The sequence below is a fragment of the Rhinolophus hipposideros genome (assembly GCF_964194185.1).
Source record: "Rhinolophus hipposideros genome assembly, chromosome: 9".
Taxonomy (NCBI): Eukaryota; Metazoa; Chordata; class Mammalia; order Chiroptera; family Rhinolophidae; genus Rhinolophus; species Rhinolophus hipposideros.
In genome coordinates, this window is record NC_138055.1 from 56,780,285 (window position 1) to 56,802,434 (window position 22,150).

The following is a 22,150-nucleotide window of genomic DNA, read 5'->3' on the forward strand; positions in this document are numbered from 1 at the left end:
GTTTTACTCTTAACTCCAGTGGCAAGGAATTTTATGTAACCACCTATTTTTGAGGTCTGAGAAAACAGCGAACAAACTGCATGCTCAAGACCAGTGTAAATATGGTACAAAAATTCCAAATTCTATAACTCAAGCTAGAATTATTCATGGATGATAAGTTCCAGAAACCTGCTTATGAGACATTTCCATTCCATATTTAGAAAAAGCAATTAGGTAAAATTCATTAGCAGTAAGACACATAGGGTTAATTCAGGCACTCTGCTTCAGCAATTCTAACTTTGGCCCCATTCTAAAACAAAACCAACAAACAGGACAGCATCCTTATCATTAACAACACCCCACTTTGGCTGCAGCTCTGTTTAGTGCACCCACTTATCATCAAGGCAAAGATGGAAGAACGCACCGCTTCTGAAGTATTTTCCTTCTTTCAATTTGTCCCCTCCCTTTCAGAAGAAAAAGACTGCAAACAAAATCACTACGTCACAGGAGGCAGAGGGAATCCCATCTCTGCACTCTTGAGAAACCAAGGCCAGCAAACAAAAACAAGCCAATTATAAGAAATAAACAAGTAATCCAAAATAAGAAGCAGTAAAAACACAGGAAAATTCTTATGACAACCTCAACACATCAAAAGACATGTTTCGATAAAAAGGCTGAACAAATTCCTCCTAAGACATTCGGAATCAAAAAAGCTTCCTCGACAAAGCAAAAGCAACATATTTCATCTTATCACATTTAAAGACTAAGGGACAGTTACATAAAGACATGAGAGAGACATATTCACCAGCTGGGTGTAGATAGCTATGGAATGACACAGGGAAGGATATTTATAGGGGATTCCCTGCTTCCTGCAATGTGCGTCAACAGCATCACCAAAGAGAACAGAAATCACCACTGTTCTCAGAAACTAAATCTGAATGAAGCATCACTTGAAATAGCCATGAAAGAGGCAGAATCTGAATATATAGTAAAAGTTCCAGCAAAACTAATTTAAAAAATATTTTAAAGATAAAAAATATCATACAAAAATGCCCACAAAACCCTCACAAAACTTAATACATGAAAATTCTCTAATTTCCCTAGTGTGTTAAATTGGCCAAGATACAAAAAGATAGTCTATTTTTCTAGCTGCTTCCCTCACCAGTCGGTGGAGTTCAAGGACTTTATATAAAGAAAGAAAATGTTCTAAAACTCACCCAGATGGATCTGCACTTAAACCAACAGCAAGCTCACATTATTAATGGAGACCTCATTGTAAGACTCTGTTCTGCCGGAATTTTGCCGGAAGAAATTCCTTCTGGGAAACCTGTGCCTCTTCCTCCCCGCCCACAACCCCCTCCAGCCCCCTTCACCCTTGAATGAAATGCTACTGATCCTGGAGGCTGCGTCTCCAGCAAGCTAATTGCTCTGACAAGCAGCGCTGAAGCAGACCATGGCCCAGCTGTTCAGAGGGATGTCACCTAGAGCTCTGCCAACAGTCACACTCGCGTGTGCGTGCGCACACTCACACACACACACACACACGCACACACACGCTGCAAGAACCCTCCCCCACCTCTTCTCCCATTCAAGCACTTCAGTGACATGCCTGCCTCCACACTGCTGAGGATAGCTTTTAAAGACACAGCAGCAGCTCTTTTCTGCTGCATAAGTTGAGATGCCAAAATAGAGTCTTATTAAAGAATAATGAGTTGGGCATGTGTATTTAATTAAAAGTTCACTTTTAAATTTACTTTGCCTTTTTCTCACCTGCAAAATAACTGAGACCAGAGAAATGGTCTTTGCCTAAAAGCCCAGTAGCTTTTAGGCAACTTTAGAAACTAAGACCAAACCTAGTTACAGATAATTTTCTTTCTAGTGAGCTTTATTTAGTAAAATCATTTTTCATTTTGGGGAAGAAGTAGGCAACATAGGATACTTGTAGCTACGTGTTCCTCCTCCCATATCTGTTCCCGAAAGGATGGGAAAAAGACTTTGGCTATTAAATGGGGGAATAAGAAAACGGTAAAGGTACCTTACTGATAGAACTCATGGAAAAGGATAGGAACACAGTATAAGGATCGAGATGAGGATAAACAGATTAAAATAAAGTGGTAGAAAGGATACCAGCAAAGAAGAGTAGTTCTTAAAAGGATGTGTGACTCTGGGACAGAAGACTCAAATGACCTTAGGCCCTAATTTTTAAGAGCCTAATGAAAGGTAGTAATAATCTCTATTGTTACAGAAAGAAACGGACATTATAGGTGGTGCAAGGTCTGTAATAGCACAAAATAACATATGGTAGCAGGGTCCAGGAAAACAATAAGACCTGTCACAAAGACAACTAGTCATTCATTAAAGCATGTGTTTGTTGTATGCTTGTGTTCTTACTATGGGCCAGACACTATGATATATTCTAGGCATATGAGACATATTCCTGAAGGGTTATGCAGAAGAAGAAAAAAGAGAGGATTCTGGCTTTTACTCTGAATGAGATGAGAAGCCATTAGAAGGTGAGAAGGCTTATTTATTTAAAGGGCCAAATAGAAAGGAATCTGGCTTTTACACTTAGCAAGATGAGAGGCCACTGGGAGTTTTTAAGCAAAAATTTGTTTGCCTCCAAATTTTGGAGAAATATTTAACATACAGAAAATTTGCAAAAATCGTCACTTAGTTCATATACAGATTTAGCATGTATGTATGTATGTACGTGTGTATAATTGTTTTCAGAATTATTTGAGATATCCTCATAATGACCTTTACACCTGAAATAATTCAGTATGTATCTCCTAACAATAAAGTCACTCTGACTATGAGAATAACCACTGGGCAAGTCCTACATGAATTAATGGGTAGTAAACATGCAAAGCAGATCTAAATAGTACTGCGAAAGTTTAGAAAACTGAAATGACTTCGGAATTACCATCGGCTGAAGGCTGGACAGAACTTGCAAGCTGAAACCACCCAGGTCAAGTGTCTGCTAAAATAAAATATTCACCGTAGCATTTAAACAAGCCCCAGACCCTTGTAATATAATAGTCAAAATTTCCAGAATACATTCCAAAATTACTTGGCATACAAAGAACCAAGATAATCTCAATTTATATAGGAAAGATGAACAGATACAACATTGAGATGACACAGATGTAGGAATTATCTTGACAGGTATTAAAATAACTATTATAAAAATGTTCCAACAAATTAGGAAAAACACTTCTGAAACTAATGGAAAGATAAAATATTTCAGAAAAGAAATAGAGGATATAAAAAAGAACTCGATGGAAATTTTAGAACTGAAAAATATAACAGCCAAAACATAAACATTTACTTGGTGGGTTCAATAAAGAATAGAAATGACAGAAGAATCAGTGAATTTGAAGACATATCAAATTCGAACTGAACACAGATAATTTTGAAGACAGATCAAATTTCAACAGAAATATCAAATATGAATCAGTATCAAATATGAACAATAAAGAGAAAAAAATTATTAGGGATCAATAAAGAACCAATCATCAAGAGCCCAGAGGACAATACCAAAAACTCTAATATTTGGGCCATCAGTGTCCCAGGAAGGGAGAAAGAATGTGGTAAAATATTTGAAGAAATAATGGCTAAAACTTCATGAATTTGGCAAAAGGCATAAACCTATAGCATCAAGAAGCTCAGCAATCCCCAAATAGGATAAACACAACAAAATCTATTCCTGAAGTCATCATAATCTAACAGCTAAAAACAAAAGACAAAAATTTTTTAAAGCAACCAGAGAAAAATGATGCATTACTAATTAAGGGAACACTGATTTGAATGACTTCATATTTTTCATCAGAAACTATGAAGACTAGAAGGAAGTAGAGTATTTTTAAAGTGCTAAAAAGAAAGAACTATAAACAGAGAAGTCTATATCCAGAGAAAATATCCTTTAAAAATAAAGATGACATTAAGCCATTCTTGGATGATGGAAAACTAAGAGAATTCATTGCCAGCAGATCTCCTCTAAAAGAATGGCCAAAGAAAGTTCAAAAATATGGGAAATAATACAACTAAACTTTGAATATTAGGAATGAAGGAAGAGAAATACAAATGCTAAATATCTGGTTACATGTCATAGACTATTCTTCCCCAACTGAGTTCTTTAAAATATATTTGAAACAAAAAATTGTAAGATTATATCATGGAGTTTTCAATGTATGTAGATAAATGTAATAGATAAGACAATTACAACATTAAGGGGGATAGAAAAGAACCTATGTGGTGGTAATATTTTAACATTCCCCCTAGAATGGCAAAATCTTAATTCTAAGTAGACCATTAAAAGTCAGATATATATATATATATATATATATATATATATATATATATGTATGTGTGTGTGTATGTGTATACACATATACACACACACATATGTACGTGTGTGCATGCGTGAAGAGAGAGATGAAGTTCCCTAGAGCAACTAATAAAAAACTATATAAAAAGATAAAGCCAAAACCTAACAAATACATTTAAATAATTAAAATACCACAAAATGTTCAAATGACTCAAAGGCAGGGAAAGGGAATCATGGAATCATCAGAGGATTAAAAAATAGGAAGAACAGAGAAAAAAACAAATAAGATGGTAGTCCTAAATCTAAACATATCAATAATTACATTAAATGTAAAGTCAAAAATACCAATTAAAAGACAGAGACTGTCCAAATAAATTAGAAACTCATTTCATATATAATGATGTAAGCAGGTTAAAAGCAAACAGAATAAACTATTCTGTATACTACTTTAATAGTGGATACATGATATACATTTGTTAAAACCCACAGAACTGTACAACACAAAGAGTGAAACCTAACATAAATTATGGACTTTAGTTAATAATAACATATCAATACTGATTCATCAATTTGCCTCACACTAATACAAAATGTACCACACTAATGCAAAATGTTTACAATATGTGTATTCGGGGAGAGTGGGATATGGGAACTCTGTAATTACTGCTCCATTTTTCTGTAAACCTAACACTGTTCTGAAAAATAAAGTCTATTTTTAAAAGATACATTATACAAATGCTAACCAAAAAAAAGCTGGAATGGTTATATTAATATTAGACAAAGTAGACTTCAGAGCAAAGGAATTACCAGGGATAGAGAAAAACACTACATAATGGTAAAACGGACACTTCATCAAGAAGACAACAATTCTAAATGTCTATACACCTAATAACAGAGTTTCAAAATACACAAAGCTATAATTGAGAACCGAAAGGAAAAATAGACAAATACTCAATTACAGTTGGATATTTCAACACCCCTCTTTCAGGAACAGATAGACCCATTAAACCAAAAATTAGCAAGAATGTAGAACTGAACAATATCATCCAAACAACAGAATCTAACTGACATTTATAGAACACTACAACTACAAATAGAATACATATTCTTTTTAAGGGCTCCTGGAACATTCACCAAGATAGCCACATATATGGAGTCATAAAACAACCCTCACAAATTTATAACAACTGAAGTCATACAAAGTATGTCCTATAACCATAATGGAATTAAACTAGAAATCAGTAACAAAAATGTAACATAAAAATCTCCGAACACTTGGAAACTAAACAATATACTTCTAAAAATTCCATTGGTTAAAGAGGTCATCTCAAGGGTAACTGGAAAACATTTTGAACTGAACAAAGAAGGGGAAATATTTATGTAGCACTAAATGCTTATATTAGAAAAGTAGTGTCAGGTACTAAATATCTGTCCCTCCGAAATTCATGTTAAAGTTCTAACCCCGTATGTCTTTATTTGGAATGGGGACTCTACGGAAATAATTAAAGTTAAATAAGGTCATACAGATGGAGCCCTGACCCGACAGGATTAGTTCCCTTATAAGAGACACCGAAAAGTTTACTCTTTCTCTCTGCCCCAGCATGCACAGAGGTGATGTGAACACAAAGTCAGAGGGCAGCTGCCTACAATGCAAAAGAAGAGGCCTCAGAATGCATTGCTGGCATCTTGATCTTGGACTTCCCAGCCTCCAGAAGTCAGAAAAAATTTTGTGTTTTTAAAGCCACCCAGTCTGTGTTATTTTGTTATGATAGCCCAAGCTGACTAATATAAGCAGAAAGGTCCTTTATAACCTATCTTTCTACCTTGAGAAACTAACAAAAGAACAAAATAAACTCAAACTAATCAGAATGAAGATAATAATAAAAAAACAGAAATCAATGAAATTGAAAACAGGAAAAAAAAAAATCAATGAAACCAAAAGCTAGTTCTTTAAAATGACCAACAAAATTGACAAATCTTTAGCAAGACTGCCAAAGATGAGAGAAAACACACATAATAACACAAATGAAAAAAAAGTCACTACGGATCCTACAGACATTAAAAAGACAATACAGGTGTATTACACAATTTTAAACACATAAATTCAACTACTTAGTTGAAAGAGTCCACCTTCCTTAAAAAACACAAATGTTCAAATCACCCTAGCTAAATTAGATAACTTGAATAATCCTGTAATGTAACTATTAAATAAATCTACAGGCCCAGATATTTTCTCTGGTAAATGTTTAGCACACATTTACATAAGAAATAGTACCAGTTCTATATAATCTCTTCGGAAAACAGAAGAGAAGGAAACACTTCCCAACTAATTTTATGAGGCCAACATTACCCTGATACCCAAACCAGGCAAAGATATTACAAGAAAACTATAGACCAATATCCTCACAAAGGGGTGAATCTCAACAACATATTAGCAAATCAAATCCACTGATATATAAAAAAGATAATGCATTACTACCAAGTGGATTACATCCTGAGAATGCAAAGCTGGTTCAATTTTTCAAAAGTAATCAATGTAATCCACCATACTGAGAAGAAAAAACCACATGATCATTTCAACGGTTGCAGAAAAAGCGTTTAACAAAATTCAACATTCACTCATAATAAACTCTCAATAAACTAGGAACAGAAAAAAATTCCCTTAGTCTGATAAAGGACAACTATAACAAACCTACAGACTGATGCCTTCCCCCCTAAGATCAAAAACAAGGCCAGGTTGTCCACTGTCATCATTATGATTAAACATCATAGTGAAAGTCCCAGTCAGTACAAAAAGCCAAGAAAAAGAAATAAAAGGCATTGCCAAAGAAGAAATAAAAACTGATTCTCTTCACAAACAATACAATCGTGTACATATAAAATACCAAGGAACATACATACACACTACATACACAAAACCCCCTAGAACTAGTAAATATGTTTCTCAAGAACATAGGACATCAAGTCAACACCGCTAAATCAATCAAATTTCCATATACTAGCAATAAATAACTTAAAAACAATCTTTTAAAAAAGATTTTATTGGGGAAAGGGAACAGGACTTTATTGGGGAACAGTGTGTACTTCCAGGACTTTGTCCAAGTCAAGTTGTTGTCCTTTCAGTCTTAGTTGTGGAGGGCGCAGCTCAGCTCCTGGTCCAGTTGCCGTTGCTAGTTACAGGGGGCACAGCCCACCATCCCTTGCGGGAGTCGAACCAGCAACCCTGTGGTTGAGAGGACGCATTCCAACCAATTGAGCCATCCAGGAGCTCAGTGGCAGCTCAGCTCAAGGTGCCCTGTTCAATCTTAGTTGCAGGGGGCGCTGCCCACCATCCCTTGTGGGACTCAGGGAATTGAACTGGCAAACTTGTGGTTGAGAACCCACTGGCCCATGTGGGAATCCAACCGGCAGCCTTCGGAGTTAAGAGTATGGAGCTCTAACCGCCTGAGCCACTGGGCCGACCCAGGAGTAAATCTTTGTGACCCAGGATTAGGCAAAGAGTTCTTAAGATACCAAAAGCACAATCCATAAAAAAAATAAAAATAAATTAAAAAATAAATAAATTGACAAGTTGGGCTTTATCAAAATTAAAAACTTGTTCTGCAAGACACTGCTAAGATAAAGACAAACTAGTAGATGGTAGAAAATATATGCAAATTATGTACTCAACAAATAACTTGTATCCAGAATATATAAATAACTCTCAAAACTCAATGATAAGAAAACTCCAGAACTCAATGATAAAAAAATCACGCAATAAAAAATGGGCAAGGACTTAAATATAAAATACTGATAATCATAGTGAAGATATGGAGCAACTGGAACTTTCATACATTGGACCTCTCATACATTGGTATAGCCACTCTTGAATACGTTTGGTAGTTTCTTATAAAGTTAAAATACACTTATCAGATGACCCAGCAATCCCACCACTCCTAGTTATTTACCCTAGAGAAATGAAAACTTACTTTCATATAAAACCTGTACAAAAATGTTTATAGCTGCTCTATTCATAATTGCAAAAAAAAGGGAAACAACCTCAATATTCTTTTAACTTTTATTATTTTTATATATTAGTTTCAGGTTTACAAAACAACATAATGATTAGACATTTACACCCCTCACAAAGTGATAACCCCACCCCCACCCAAGTCCATCAGTGGCCAGGCATCTACACAGTCTATAAAGTGATCCCCTTAGTTAAGTCCATGCCCATCTGGCACCCTACATACTCTTTACATTACTGATTACATTCCCCATGCTGTATTTCTCATCCCTGTGACTAATTTGTGACTCCCAATTTGTACTTTCTAATCCCTTCATCTTTTCCACTATCCCACAAACCCCACTCCCATCTAGCATCCATCAGTTTTTTCTATGTATCTTTTAGTCTATTTCTGTTCTGTCTGCTCGTTTATTCTGTTCTTTAGATTCCAAATATAAGTAAGATTATATGGTAGGTATTTGTCTTTCTCAGTCTGACTTATTTCACTTAGCATAGTACCCTCTAGGTCCATCCATGTTGTTGCATGTGATAAGATTTCATTCTTTTTTATAGCAGAGTGATACTCCATTGTATAAATGTGCCACAGTTTCTTTATCCAGGTGTCTATTGATGGGCATTTCGGTTGTTTCCATATCTTGGCTATTGTGACTATCGCTGCAATCAACACAGGGGTGCATACATCTTTTCACATTAGTGTTTTGTGTTTGTTTGGATAAATATCCAGAAGTGGAATTGCTGGGTCATAAGGTAGTTCTATTTTTAATTTTTTGAGGAACCTCCACACTGCCTTCTACAGTGGCTGCACCAGTTTGCAATCCCACCAGCAGTGCACGAGGATTCCCTTTCCTCTACATCCTCGTCAACACTTGTTTGTTGATTTAAATATTCTACAGTGAGTCAGTGGATAAACAGTGGCACATTCATACAATGAAAGTCTGCAGAATGAACTGATGTATGCAACAAATTGGATGAATCTCAAAGACATTATGTTGAATGAAAGCCTGTATCAAAACATTACCTACTGTGTGATTCTATTTACATGACATTCTGGAAAAGTCAAAATTATAGGGATAGTAAACAGATAAGTGATTGCCAGGATCTAGGGTGAAGAAAAGGGACCAACTATAAAGGGCAAAACGGAAGCATTTAAAGTAACAGAAATATTCTGTATCTGTATTGTGGTGGTAGTTATTAGACTGTATATATTTGTCAAAATTTATAGAACTGTTTAATTAAAAAGGGCAAATATTACTCTATGTAAGTTATACCTCATATGACTTTTAAAAATAAGAAAAATAATAATGAGGGTAAGTAATGGCTGTAGGTACAGATTAAACAAGAATAGTAATATGTTGGGGTGGCCGGATGGCTCAGTTAGTTAGAGCGCTTGCTCTGAACTGCAGATGTGCGGGTTCGATTCCCACATGGGCCAGTGAGCTGCGCCCTCCACAACTAGATTGAAGGAAAATGACTTGGAGTTTATGGGCCCTGGAAAAATACACTGTTCCCCAATACAATTTATTTTTTTTAAAAATAGTAGAATGTTGATTATTGAAGTATACATTGGTGGTGTTAATGTAACATTTACTTTGTAGTTTTGAAATTTTTCATTAAAAAAAAAAAAAGGTCAGGAAAATCAGCAAAGGAGACTAAGAAGGAATGGCCAGCGAGAAAGGAAAGTTGTGATGTTTTGGAAGCCAAGTGAGAAACCATTTCAAGGAAAGGGCGATAAACAATGTCAAATGTTTAGGTCAAATGAGATGAGAACTTAAAACTGATACTGGATTTTGGAATACAGTCCTAATGCTGGTGAAAACCTAAGTGGAGTGGGTTCAGGAGAGAAAGGAGGAGAGAAATTGGTGATAGCAAGAACAAACAACTCTTTCAAATAATTTTGTTGTGAAGAGAAATGAGGTGGTAGCTGGAGTAGGGAGAGGATCCTAAGAGGTTTTCACAAGATGGGACAGACTGCGATATATTTGAATGCTAATGCTCCCCCACAAAGCTAAGCTCTTAAAGGATCATTAGCTAAATCCATACGGAGTATGTTAAGACCTCCAGATTATATTCAATGATAAAAGCAAGTTGCATTTGCCAAAATCTTTTTAAATATTTTCTACAGTAAAAGCACTATTCTAAGTATTTTAAATGTTTTTCATTGAAATCTCATTTTTCAATAACCAAAAAAAATAAAACTTTTGTATAGAATATTCACAAGCATTATTTATGAGAAAAATCTAGAAATAAGTTAAATAGCCAACAATAAAAATCATAATAAATAATAAATTCAAATGAATGAGTATTATAAAGTCATTCTCATGATGTATTCATAATTTTTTTTAACAAGGGCAATATATACGATAGTCCAGAAAAAAAAATCTTATGTAAAACTACATATACATTATGGTATTAGCTGTAAATAAATATCTATGAAAATATAACGGATTACAAACATATAACAAGTATCTGTCTCTTAAGAGTGAGATTACAGAGGATATTTATTTTCTCCTCTATATAGTTTTACTCACTGCATTTTATAAAATGTTTTTAATAACCATGCACTGATTCTATAATCAGATTATTTTAAAAATACTCATTCTTGTAATGACCTACATGAGCTAATAGATGACCCTGATGAGGAAAATAGGTAATGGGGAATTTTTAGGTCCCTCCATGCTTAGTATAAATGTGAGCTTTACAACAAAACAAAACCTTCAAAATTGGACGTAGGGTTAACTAAGAATCTTAGCTATTTACTGGGTCACAGAAATAGGATGTGAGCAAAGCAAGTCAGTAAGTTAGCTTTGCTGTTGTGAGCAAAGCAAAGATCCTCATAATTGTGAGCAAAGCAAGTCAGTAAGTTTGACTTGGGCAGTATGGGCAAAATGGGTAGTATCATAATTCTAGTATAAGTCCTCTAGTTCTTCTAGATCGCATCACACACAAAAAAAATTCAACCACAGCATCCCCAAATACACTAAGGGACTCTCTGGTTCCCAGGTTGTTCAACTAAAAAGAAGTTTAAATGTATGGACCTTGTTAGGATCCATATTCACACAATTATAAGAAGATACCTTGGAGATAGTTGAGGAAAACAAAACATGAACTGGGTATTGAATGACATTAAGTATTATTGTTAATTTTGTGAAATATAAAATGGCATGGTGGTTAGTTTTAAAAGGTCCTTATTAGTTATAAATGCATCCTGAATTATTTACAGGTGAAATGACGTGTGCATTTGCTTTAAAATATTCCAACTTCAATAACAGCAAAAGTGCTCATATGTATCGACTGTGTTGAAACTGAGTACTGGATTCATGGTGGTTCATTAGACTATTCCCTATTGTATTTATGTTTAAATTTTCCATAAAAAAAATTTTTGGAAAAAAGTTTACATGAGTGAGGAGAGTGAGGCTTTAGAACAATTTTCAAGACTTTTCCCACATTTGAATGGCAAATAAAACTACATCAAATGTTCAAAGAACCAAAAACACAAACAAAACGATGTAGAACAGGGAGCCGCTGGTGATTCTAACAAGGAAAATATGCACATGTAATAAGACATACTCTGAATTAAGTAATAATTAAGACTAAAGAACAAGTGTTCATTAATATCAGGATTTAAAAGGAAGCAATAACTAAGGACCATGAATAGTAAGTATTGAGGGAATATGTGCTGTTTCTATAGCAAATAGCAGATGGAGAATTCATAAAGAAAATGTTAGTAATTCATTTTAGCAAGACTCTCTACTTGTCACTGAGAAATTTTCCTCGAGGTAAAGCACAGGACTAACTGTGACTAATTTGTAGGCTTTCTACTCACTAATCATGTAACTGGCAAACTACTCTACCTCTTTGAACTTCACCTATAAAATGGGGATAATTGTACCTCCTTGCAAGATAATACAAAAATTAGAAACAAATTGCTCATATAGTACCTGGCACAAAGTATGCAACTTAGTAAGTTACACCTAGTATTATTAGTGAGCTTAACAGGAAAGAACATGCATAGAGTCAAGAATCATATAAAGCAGCTCACCATCACTGTCTCTACTGAATACTGAATTAGATGAAAGCAGTTAAGACACAAAAAATTAAGAGGTATAAGAATTAGACAAAACTGTCCTAAATTTAGCAATGTGTTTAGAATCCAAGAAAATCTAAGGACTAACCATTTAGCATTTAAAAGAGCTCAGCTGAAATGAAGCTCAAAGTACTAAAATTAACAATGGATCTATATTCTAAGAACAGAAAAAGGGAACGCATACACAATTATAATCAATACTACCTAGGAACAAATCTAACAAAAGATCTTTAATGAAAAAGTTATAAAACGCCACTGAAGAAATAAAAAACCCATACAAAGGGATTTACTGACCATACCTCTAACTAATTACTCAAAGAAGCCAGTTCCTTCCATGTTAATATGCAGATTCAATGCAATTATTCAATGCAATTCCAACAAAAGTCACTGTTGTTTGAATAAAATCAACAAGAGATCTGCCCTATGAGGTGCAGATTTCTTATATAATAATTAAGACATGTGGATATTGAGCAGACCAATGGAAAAATAGAGAGATCCTGGAACAGACAGACCAACATATCAAAAAAACTTCGAGGCAAAATTAGAGGAGGCAAAATTAATATTCAGTAACAAATGGGTTGGGGCAAATAGTTATCCATATAGAAAAAAATTAGAGTCCTATTCACACCACACACAAACATACACTCCAGGTGGACTAAAAACCTACATATGAAAAGCAAATTCTTAAAACTTCCACAAGCAAATATACAAAAATCTTTATGACCTCCGCATAAGGAAGGATTTCTTAAATAAGAATCAGAAGAAGCAAAAACCAGGAAAAAAAGATTGTAATATCTGATCACTTTAAAATTTTAAACTTCTGTATAATTAAAAAAACATAAACAATTAAACGCTATAGATTGAAAAAAATTTTTGAAACATACGCATATGACAATTAATTGGTACTCAGTGTATATACATGAAAGCCAAATAGAAAAAGACAAATAATAGAAAATCTGGCAAAGACTCCAAAGTAGAAACCCAAAAGGACAATAATAAAAGTAATGAAGCTTATCTTCTACTAGTAGTAACGAGGTAAATGCAAATTAAGATGAAGAAACACCATGTCACATCCAAAAGACTGTAAACAATTTTTTAAATTAATAGCTTTTACAATATCACATACTGGTATATCAATACTAGTTCATTTTTATTGTTGAGCAGTGCCCCACTGTATAATAAACCACAATTTATATACTTATCTTTTGAATATGAGTTGTTTACAATTTTTAACTTGTATAAATAGAGTTGGTATAAACACTGATATACAAGTCTTGATGTAGACATATGGATTCACTACAAAGGCAGAATGGCTGTGTTGTTATATATGCATAATTTAAAAAGTCAAAAGTGGCTGTATAATACATTCCTATCATTAACATCTAAGAGTTCCAGTTGCTCCACATCCTCACCAACATTTTATTTGGTCACATTTTTAAAGGTCAGCCATGCTAATAGTTGTGTAGTGGTATCTTATAGTTTTAATTTGTATTTTTCTATGACTAATGATGAACATGTCTTCATGTGTTTATTTGCCAATCCCGTATCTTCTTTAGCGAAGTGTCTTATCCACTTTTAGTTTGTCTTATTGTTAAATTATGAGCTCTTCATATACCCTATATACAAGTTTTTCTTAAACTTATTTTCTGCTAGTCGATGGCTTGTCTTTCCATTTTCTCTACTGTATTTTTAAGAGAAATTTTATTTTGATAAAATCAAACTTACTGTTTTTCTTTTAAATTAGTTTCAGGTATACAAAGCAAGGTAATAGTTAGACATTTACACCCCTCACGAAGTGATAATACCCCAATCTACTACATCTCCGACATCGTATATAGCTGTTACACCACTGATTATATTTCCTATGCTATACTTTACATCCCATGACTACACACACTCACACACATACACACATACACTGAGGGTGCCCAAAAAAATATAGAAGTGGATACTTTGGTCAATGTTGCTCATAGTTCGCCATAATCAGAAGTATCTGGAGGCTGACGGCAACAACTTTGAGAACCTCTTGCAATTGCAGAAGTCAAACGTGACTTGTATTCATCTTTTGTTATCGGTATATATTATTACAATTTTAATAGTTTTTTTCCTTTCTTAAAATGTGTGTACATTTTTTGGCCCTCTGTGTATATATTTAATTATAGTTGACAGTCAGTACTATTCTACTTCAGCCTCAGGGGTACAGTGCCGTGGTCAGGTAGCCACACAGTCATGAAGTGATCCCCGAGAAGTCCAGTGCCCATCTGGCACCCTACATAATCTTTATAACATTATTATATTCCCCATACTGTATTTCATATCCCCAGGACTATATTGTGACTACCAATTTGTACTTTTCATGTTCAGCTAATGAAATCTTTGCTTAATCTATGATTACAATGATTTTCTCAGGTGTTTTCTTCTAAAACTTAAATCATTTTAGCCTTACATGTAAGTAAGTCTATGATCTATTTTAAGTTAATTTTTTGATGGTGTAATGTGAGAGGGGTTTTTTTGTTATTGTATTTTTAATGTGGTGAAGGATAGACTTTGCCATCCCAAAATATGCACTTTGGCATAAGGATTATTTTGAGAAGGAAATTGAGAAGCAGATACAAGAAAAGCTGTCCCTCTACTTGCCAAAAAGCAGGACATAAATTTACAAAGGTGTCATCCCCTCTTTATCAGGAAGGACAAAAGCTAATCACAAATAACCCTTATCACCCTGGAGATGGCACCAAAGGACACTACATCACAAACTTTACTAACTAGCCTTTATCATTAATTTCACAACTATTTGCCTTCCCACAATTGGCCATCACTAGACTGAGGATTCTTTTCCTTTATATTATCACTTCTCTAAAAACTTATTGTTCCTTTGTTAAGATGCTAGCTATACAAACCTAAGTTCTAACCAAATTTTTGAGTTACTCATCCATGAGTTTCTCCTACGTGTATGAGATACACATTAATAAACTTTTTTTTCTTGTTAATGTCTTTTGTTACAGATCCAGCTGAGAACCTAGAAGAGTAGAAAAGATTTTCCCTCCTTTACCCTGGTTAACCAACTGTTTAAGGACTACGTATTAAAACTTGATCCTTTCCCCAGTGAAATACCTTAGCAATGGTCAAAAATCAATTGACTATACACTTGTGGATCTATTTCCGGACTTCCATTTTCTTTCACTGATTTATGTTTATTGTTACACCAATACTACACCATCTTTATTACTAAATATTTATAGTGAATTTTGAAATCAGGTAGTGTTAAGTCCCCCAACTTTGACTTTTGCTTTCAAATTTGTTTTGTCTACTCTAGACCTTTTGTGTTTCCAGATAAATATTAGAGTCAATAAGTCAACTGATTGGGATTATATTGAATCTATAGATCTGGAAGAACTGAAATCTTTTTTTTTTTATTAAATTTATTGGGGTGACAATTGTTAGTAAATTTACATAGACTTCAGGTGTACAATTCTGTATTACATCGTCTATAAATCCCATTGTGTGTTCACCACCCAGAGTCAGTTCTCCTTCCATCACCATATATTTGATCCCCTTTACCCTCATCACCCACCCCCCACCCCCTTACCCTCTGGTAACCACTAAATTATTGTCTGTGTCTATGAGTTTTTCTTTCTCATTTGTTTGTCTTGTTCTTTTTGGTTTATATACCACATATCAGTGAAATCATAGGAGAACTGAAATCTTAACAATCTTCAATCTTCACATCCATAAGCAATGTTTTGTGGTTTTCAGGATACAGCTATTGCGTGTCTTGTCAAATTTAGCCCTAAAAATTTCATATTTTTATATTATTTGTAAATGGTATGTTTCATCAATTTCAATTCAGATTGCTCTTCTTGATATATAAGCAAACAATTGACTTTTATATACTGACTTTTATCCTGCAACTTTCCAAAACTCAACTGTACTAGTTTTGTAGATTCCTTATGGTTTCCTATATATGATGCTACCCTCTGCAGTGGTAAAAGCTTTACTTTTTCCTTTTCAGGCATATGCTATTTATTACTCCCCTTTAGCTTATTGCACTGGTGAGAATCTTCATTACTATGCTGAAAAGTAGTGGCAGAGCAAACATCCAGGCCTTGTTTTTGTTCTCAGGGGCAAAGAATTCAGTATTTCATCATTAAGTATAGTATTAACTATAGGTTTGTCAAAGATGCCTATATAAGACTGAAGAAGTTCTCTTTTAATTTGTTGGGTTTTTAACACAAATGCTTCTTTTAATTATGTTATTTTCTTTTTTAGTCTGCTAATACAGTGAATTACATTGCATTCTGAATGCTAAACCAACCTTGTATGCTGGGATAAACCCCACTTCATCATGATGGATTTATGGTCCTTTTTATATACTGGCTTCAATTTACTAAAATTTTATTAAGGATTTTTGTATCTGTGTTCCTAACAGATATTCATCTGTAGTTTTACGTCTTTGATTTTGGTATCAGGGTAAAGTTGGCTAATAAAATGGGTTGGTAAGAGTTCCCTCCTCTTGAAGCTCTTCAAAAGTTTATAGAGAAGTGGTAAATAAGTTCTTCCTTAAATTGTAGGAGTACTTCAGCAGTGAAGCCATCTTGGGCCTGGAGTTTCTCTTGTAGAAAAGTTTTAAACTTCATTTAATTTATGTAACAGATATAAGCCTATTCGGGTTCTCTCTTCTTTTTTGATTGAGCTTTAGCAGTCTGTATCTTTCAAGAAATTTGTCCACTTAATGTACATTGTCAAATTTACTGGCAGAGGCTGGTTTGTGGAATTATCTTTATAAGGGCTGTAGAATCACCAGTAATGTCCCATCTTTTATTCCTTCTGCTAAGTGTAATGTGCTGGGTTCTCTCTTCCTTTTCTAAGTTTGGCTAAAAGTTTATCAATTTTGTTTGTTTTAAAGAACCAGCTTGTGGTTTCACTGATAATCTCTTGTTTTCCTGCTATTTCAATGCTTTTGGCTCTGATCTTTACAAATTCCTTTCCTCAGCTTACATGGAGTTAGATATGCTTTTCTTTTTCTAATTTCTTAAGGTGGAAGCTTATGTCAATGATTTTAGATCTATTTTTGAATATAAGTATTTAATGTTATAAATTTCAAGTACTGCATTAATTGCATCCCACAAATTTTGCTTTGCCATATTCTCATTTTCATTCTTCTAAAAATATTTTCTAATTTCCCTTACTCTTCTTTGATCGATGTCTAATTCAGAGTATATTTAATTTCCAAATATTTGGGAATTTTCCAGGTATTTTTCTGTTATTAATTTTTAATTTAATCCCTTTATGATAAAACAACATGCTTTGTATATTTAAATCCTAAATTTATTGAAATTTCTTTTATGGTCCAGAATATGGTCTGTCTTGGTAAACATTCTATTAATACTAGAAAAGAACATGTATCATGCTGTTGTTGGGTGAAGTGGTCTGTAAATGTCAACTAGGTCAAGTTATTTACTGATTTTTTTTGTCTAATTTTTCTATCAATAATTGATAGTGTTGAAATCTCCAATTACACTGGATTCTCTCTTTCTCCTTTCAGTTTTATTATGCTTCAATACTTTGAAGCTACTTTTAAGTACTTTGAAGTTATGCAATGCATAAACTTATGATTGTTAGTCCTCTTGAAGTATTGACCCTCTTTTCATCAGGAAACATTGCTCTATATCCATAGTAATATTCCTTACTGTAAAAATTACTTTGTCTAATATTAATACAGTAACTTCTGCTTCCTTCTCATTAGTGTTTACATTAACACTAATGTACTTCTTCCATCCTTGTACTTTCAGTCTATTTTTGTCTTTAAATATATTTCAAGTGGGTTTCTTACAGATAGCACTTAATGAGGCGTTACTTTTAAATGCCATCAGATTATTTCCACGTATTAATTGTAATGTTTAGATCATTTGCATTTAATGTGATTACTGATATGGTTGGATTTAAGTCAACCATCTTGCTATTTGTTTTCTATTTGTCCACTCAGTTCATCTTCCTTTTTGTGTGGATGTCTTTTAGATTAATTACACATTTTTATGATTCAATTTTATCTCCTTTAGTGACTTATTAACTATACCTGTTTGCTCCCCGCCCCCATGTGGTTTCTTTAGGGTTTAGGATATACATCTTTAACTTATTACAGTCTACCTTCAAGTAATATACCACTTCACATAGAAGAACCTTAGAACAGTACACTTCTATTTCACCTCTCCCAACTTTTTGGACAATTACTGTCATACATTTTATTTCTACACGTTATAAATCCCACAACAGTTTTATTATTTTTATTAACTGACTGTTAAAAAAAGTCAATTATCTTTTAAGTGGCTTTTTTGAAATAAAAGAAGTCTTTACTATTTTCTATATAGATTTCTGATTCTCTTCATTCTTTCACGTAGATCTAAATTTCCATCTGGTATAGTTTTCTCCTGCCTTTAATACCTGTGGTGGTAATTTGATGGTGATTAATTTTATCAGCTCTTATATATTTTTAAAGGCTTTTATTTCATCTTCGTTATTTTTATTGTGATAAAATTCATATCCCATACAATTTACCCATTTAAAGTGCATGGCTTTTAGTATATTCAGAGTTGTGCTTCCATCACGAAAAATCAATTTTAGAACATTTTCATCATCCTAGAAAGAAACCCTATCCCCATTAGCAATAATTCCCCATTTTCTCCAAATCCTCAGCCCTAAGCAAACATGAATGTACTCTCTCTGACCCTGGAGATTTGCCCATTCTGCACATTTTCCTCTTCACGTTTGAAAGGTATTTTCAACACATATATAATTTTAGGTTTACAGGTTGTTGTTTCTTCATTTAGCACTTTAGTGCTACCACTCCAACACCTTCTGGCTTGCCTGAGTTCTAATGAAATTTTGCCATAATTTTTACCTTGTGTATTAATTAATCTGCTAGGGCTACCATAAAAAAAATACCAGGCTGGACAGCTTTAAAAAACAGAAATTTATTTTCTCATAGTTCTGGTGGCTAGAAGTCCAACATCAAGGCGTCACAGGTTTGGTTTTTCCTGAGGCCTCTCTCCTTAGCTTGCAGATGGCAACCCTTTCACTGTTTTCATACGGTCTTTCCTCTGTGCACTTGTGCACTCTGTGTATCCAAATTTCCTCTTCTCATAAGGACACACAGTCAGACTGGATTAGGGTCCACCCTAGCAGACTGATTTTAACTTAATTGCCTTTTTAAAGGCCCTTTCTTCAAATATAGTCACATTTTGAGATACTGGGGGTTAGGGTTTCAACATTTGAATTTTGGGGGACACAATTCAGCCCCACAACACCTCTGTAGATAATGTGTATGTGTATGCATGTTTTCTGTCTGCTATGAACACTTTCACTTTTCACTCATTTTAAGCAACTTGGTTAACCTGTGTCTTAGTATAGCTCTCTTCACGATTTTTGTTTTGGGTTCTCATGGATCCAAGTAGCTCAAAGAATCCAAAATAGAAAAATCACGAAAAGCTACACTAAAGCATATCATAATCAAATTGCTTAAAATCAGTGATGAAGAGAAAAATCTTAAATGAGTGTTTTGGATCTGTGAGTTTCTAGTTTTTACTTAGAAAATACATAGTCATTATTTCTTCAAATATTTTTCTGTCCCCACCTCCACATTCCTGAGACTCCAATTACACATATTCTTAGACTGCCTGATGTCCCACTGCTCACTTACTCATTTATCACTGTATATTTCCTATCTTTTTCTTACGTTTTATTTTGGAGGTTTCCATTGTCATGTCTTCAAGTTCATTAATTTTTTTCTTCTTCAATGCCTACCTGCTGTTAATTCTGTCCACTATATTTTTCATTTCAGACATAATTTTCACCTTTAAAAGTTTGATTTGGGTCATTTTTTAATCTTCCATGTATCTGCTTAACATGCTCCATCTTTCACCTAGCTTTTGAACATATGGAATAGTTACAACTATTACAATGTCTACTAATTCTATCATCTGTGTCATTTCTAGGCTCTTCTTAGTGACTAGTTGTTCTTTAAGTTTTGTTTTAGGAATCAGTGACTTAGAAACAATTTGATCCTTCTGAGTCTTGCTTTTTTGCTTTGTTGAGCAAATCCAAGGCAAATCCTTTACACCACGGCTAATTTGACACCATTATTGAGGCAATACCCTTCTAAGGACTCAACTCAATGTCCCAGGTGTTAGAAGGTATTTCTACTCTGACTAGTGGCAACACAACATATTTATGGCCCTGTATTCCAGGAACTGTTCTGCCTAATGCTTTCTAGTGGTCTTTTTCTGGCGTTGGGTTAAGTTCCTCACTAATTATGAACCAATTAGCACTAAGCTAAAGAATCTAAGGCACTAAATTCCAATAGAACTTTCTGTGAGGATGGAATTATGGCTACTGGGCATTTGAAAGGTGGTTAGTGCAACTGAGGAAGTGAACTATTTTTTTTAATATCTGGCTGGACGTGGCTAGCAGCTACTGTACTGGGCAGTGCAGGTTTAAGGGAAACCTCTTGCTCTTTTGTGTAATGCTTTCCTCTCTCAAATATTCTGCCCACAAAATTCTAGCCTTGACTTTCCCAAACTTTTACCTCTGTCTCTGCAACCAGGGAGAGTGTCAGTTCTGTTTGGGTATTCCTTCCCATCCTGGTTAATTTAGGCTAATAACATTCTTCAGGCTGAAAGGTGAGGTCACCATAGGACTCAACTTGCTTGTTTCACTTCTCTCAGGTATCACCGTTCTGTGCTACCCCTTGTCCAATGTCTAAAACAATTTTTAAAATATATTTTGTCCAACTATTTTTTTGCTTAAGGCAGGAGCATAAACCAACTTATTGTTACTACACCATGACTAGAACTTAAGTTCCCTTCCATTGAGTTTTTAACTTTTAATTATTACATTTTTTTATTTATAAAATATCTAGTTGCTCATTTTATAAGCCAACCAGTGTTGCTTTATTCTCGTTTCTTATTCATGGTTTTTATTCAGTCTTCTATTTCATTAAATATACTTGTTTTATATTCTATATCAAATAATTCCAATATGTGACGTTTCTGAGTCTGGATCAGTTGTTTCTGCTGATATTTGTTCCTAGTGACTTGTTTATTTGTGATATTATTGTTATTAGCTCATTTATTGGCAATCTATCTTTGGGAATTCTTTAAAGCTAGGGCTGAGGTATGTTCTACCAGGGATGACCTGAGTCGGCTTCTCTCAGGCGCCTGGGAGCTCTATCAACTTAGATCTACTTTTTTTTTTTTCTCTTTTTTTTTTTAATTAATTTTATTGGGGTGACAATTGTTAGTAAATTTACATAGATTTCAGGTGTACAATTCTGTATTACATCGTCTATAAATCCCATTGTGTGTTCACCACCCAGAGTCAGTTCTCCTTCCAAGATCTACTTTTTTATTAAATTCAATTTATATATATTTAACTTTTCGACCAGAAAATAAGTTCACATGATTCAAATAATTTAAACTAGTTCCTTTCCCATTCCTCTTGGTTTGGCTTAAGGATTAAACTAGCACAGTGTATAGCAAAGAATTTAACCTTGCCCAAAAAGAGGTATGATCTTTGCCTCAGCTCAAGTAATCCTAAACCTTTGGAATGTCTTGCTCGTTAAAAGTCTTTATTAACTGGGGGCCTCGAGCTGTGCCAGTCTAACAGTGTGATTTCTGGTGGGGGCTTTGGGTCACAGAGTATCAGCGTGACCTCAGGAGGGACAAGCAGGCAGTCAACCATATCTATGTAATGAAGTCCC

The 22,150-nt window shown here is 34.2% G+C and overlaps 1 protein-coding gene across 14 annotated transcripts in view; it reads right to left on the reverse strand.

Annotated features, from left to right (window-relative positions):
• The window catches only part of R3HDM2 (R3H domain containing 2), a 113,333-nt gene that overhangs the window by 58,807 nt on the left and 32,376 nt on the right, over positions 1-22,150 (reverse strand). Inside the window, exon 1 of one of the 14 annotated variants that reach the window (XM_081059799.1) lies at positions 1,197-1,347. The exons of 11 other annotated variants lie outside the window; for them this stretch is intronic. The gene's annotated coding sequence lies outside the window, so the exon portion shown is untranslated. Of the gene's footprint in view, positions 1-403; positions 425-1,196; positions 1,348-22,150 lie in introns of those variants that run through there. 2 more of the 14 variants (XM_081059785.1, XM_081059787.1) reach the window with 2 other exon arrangements.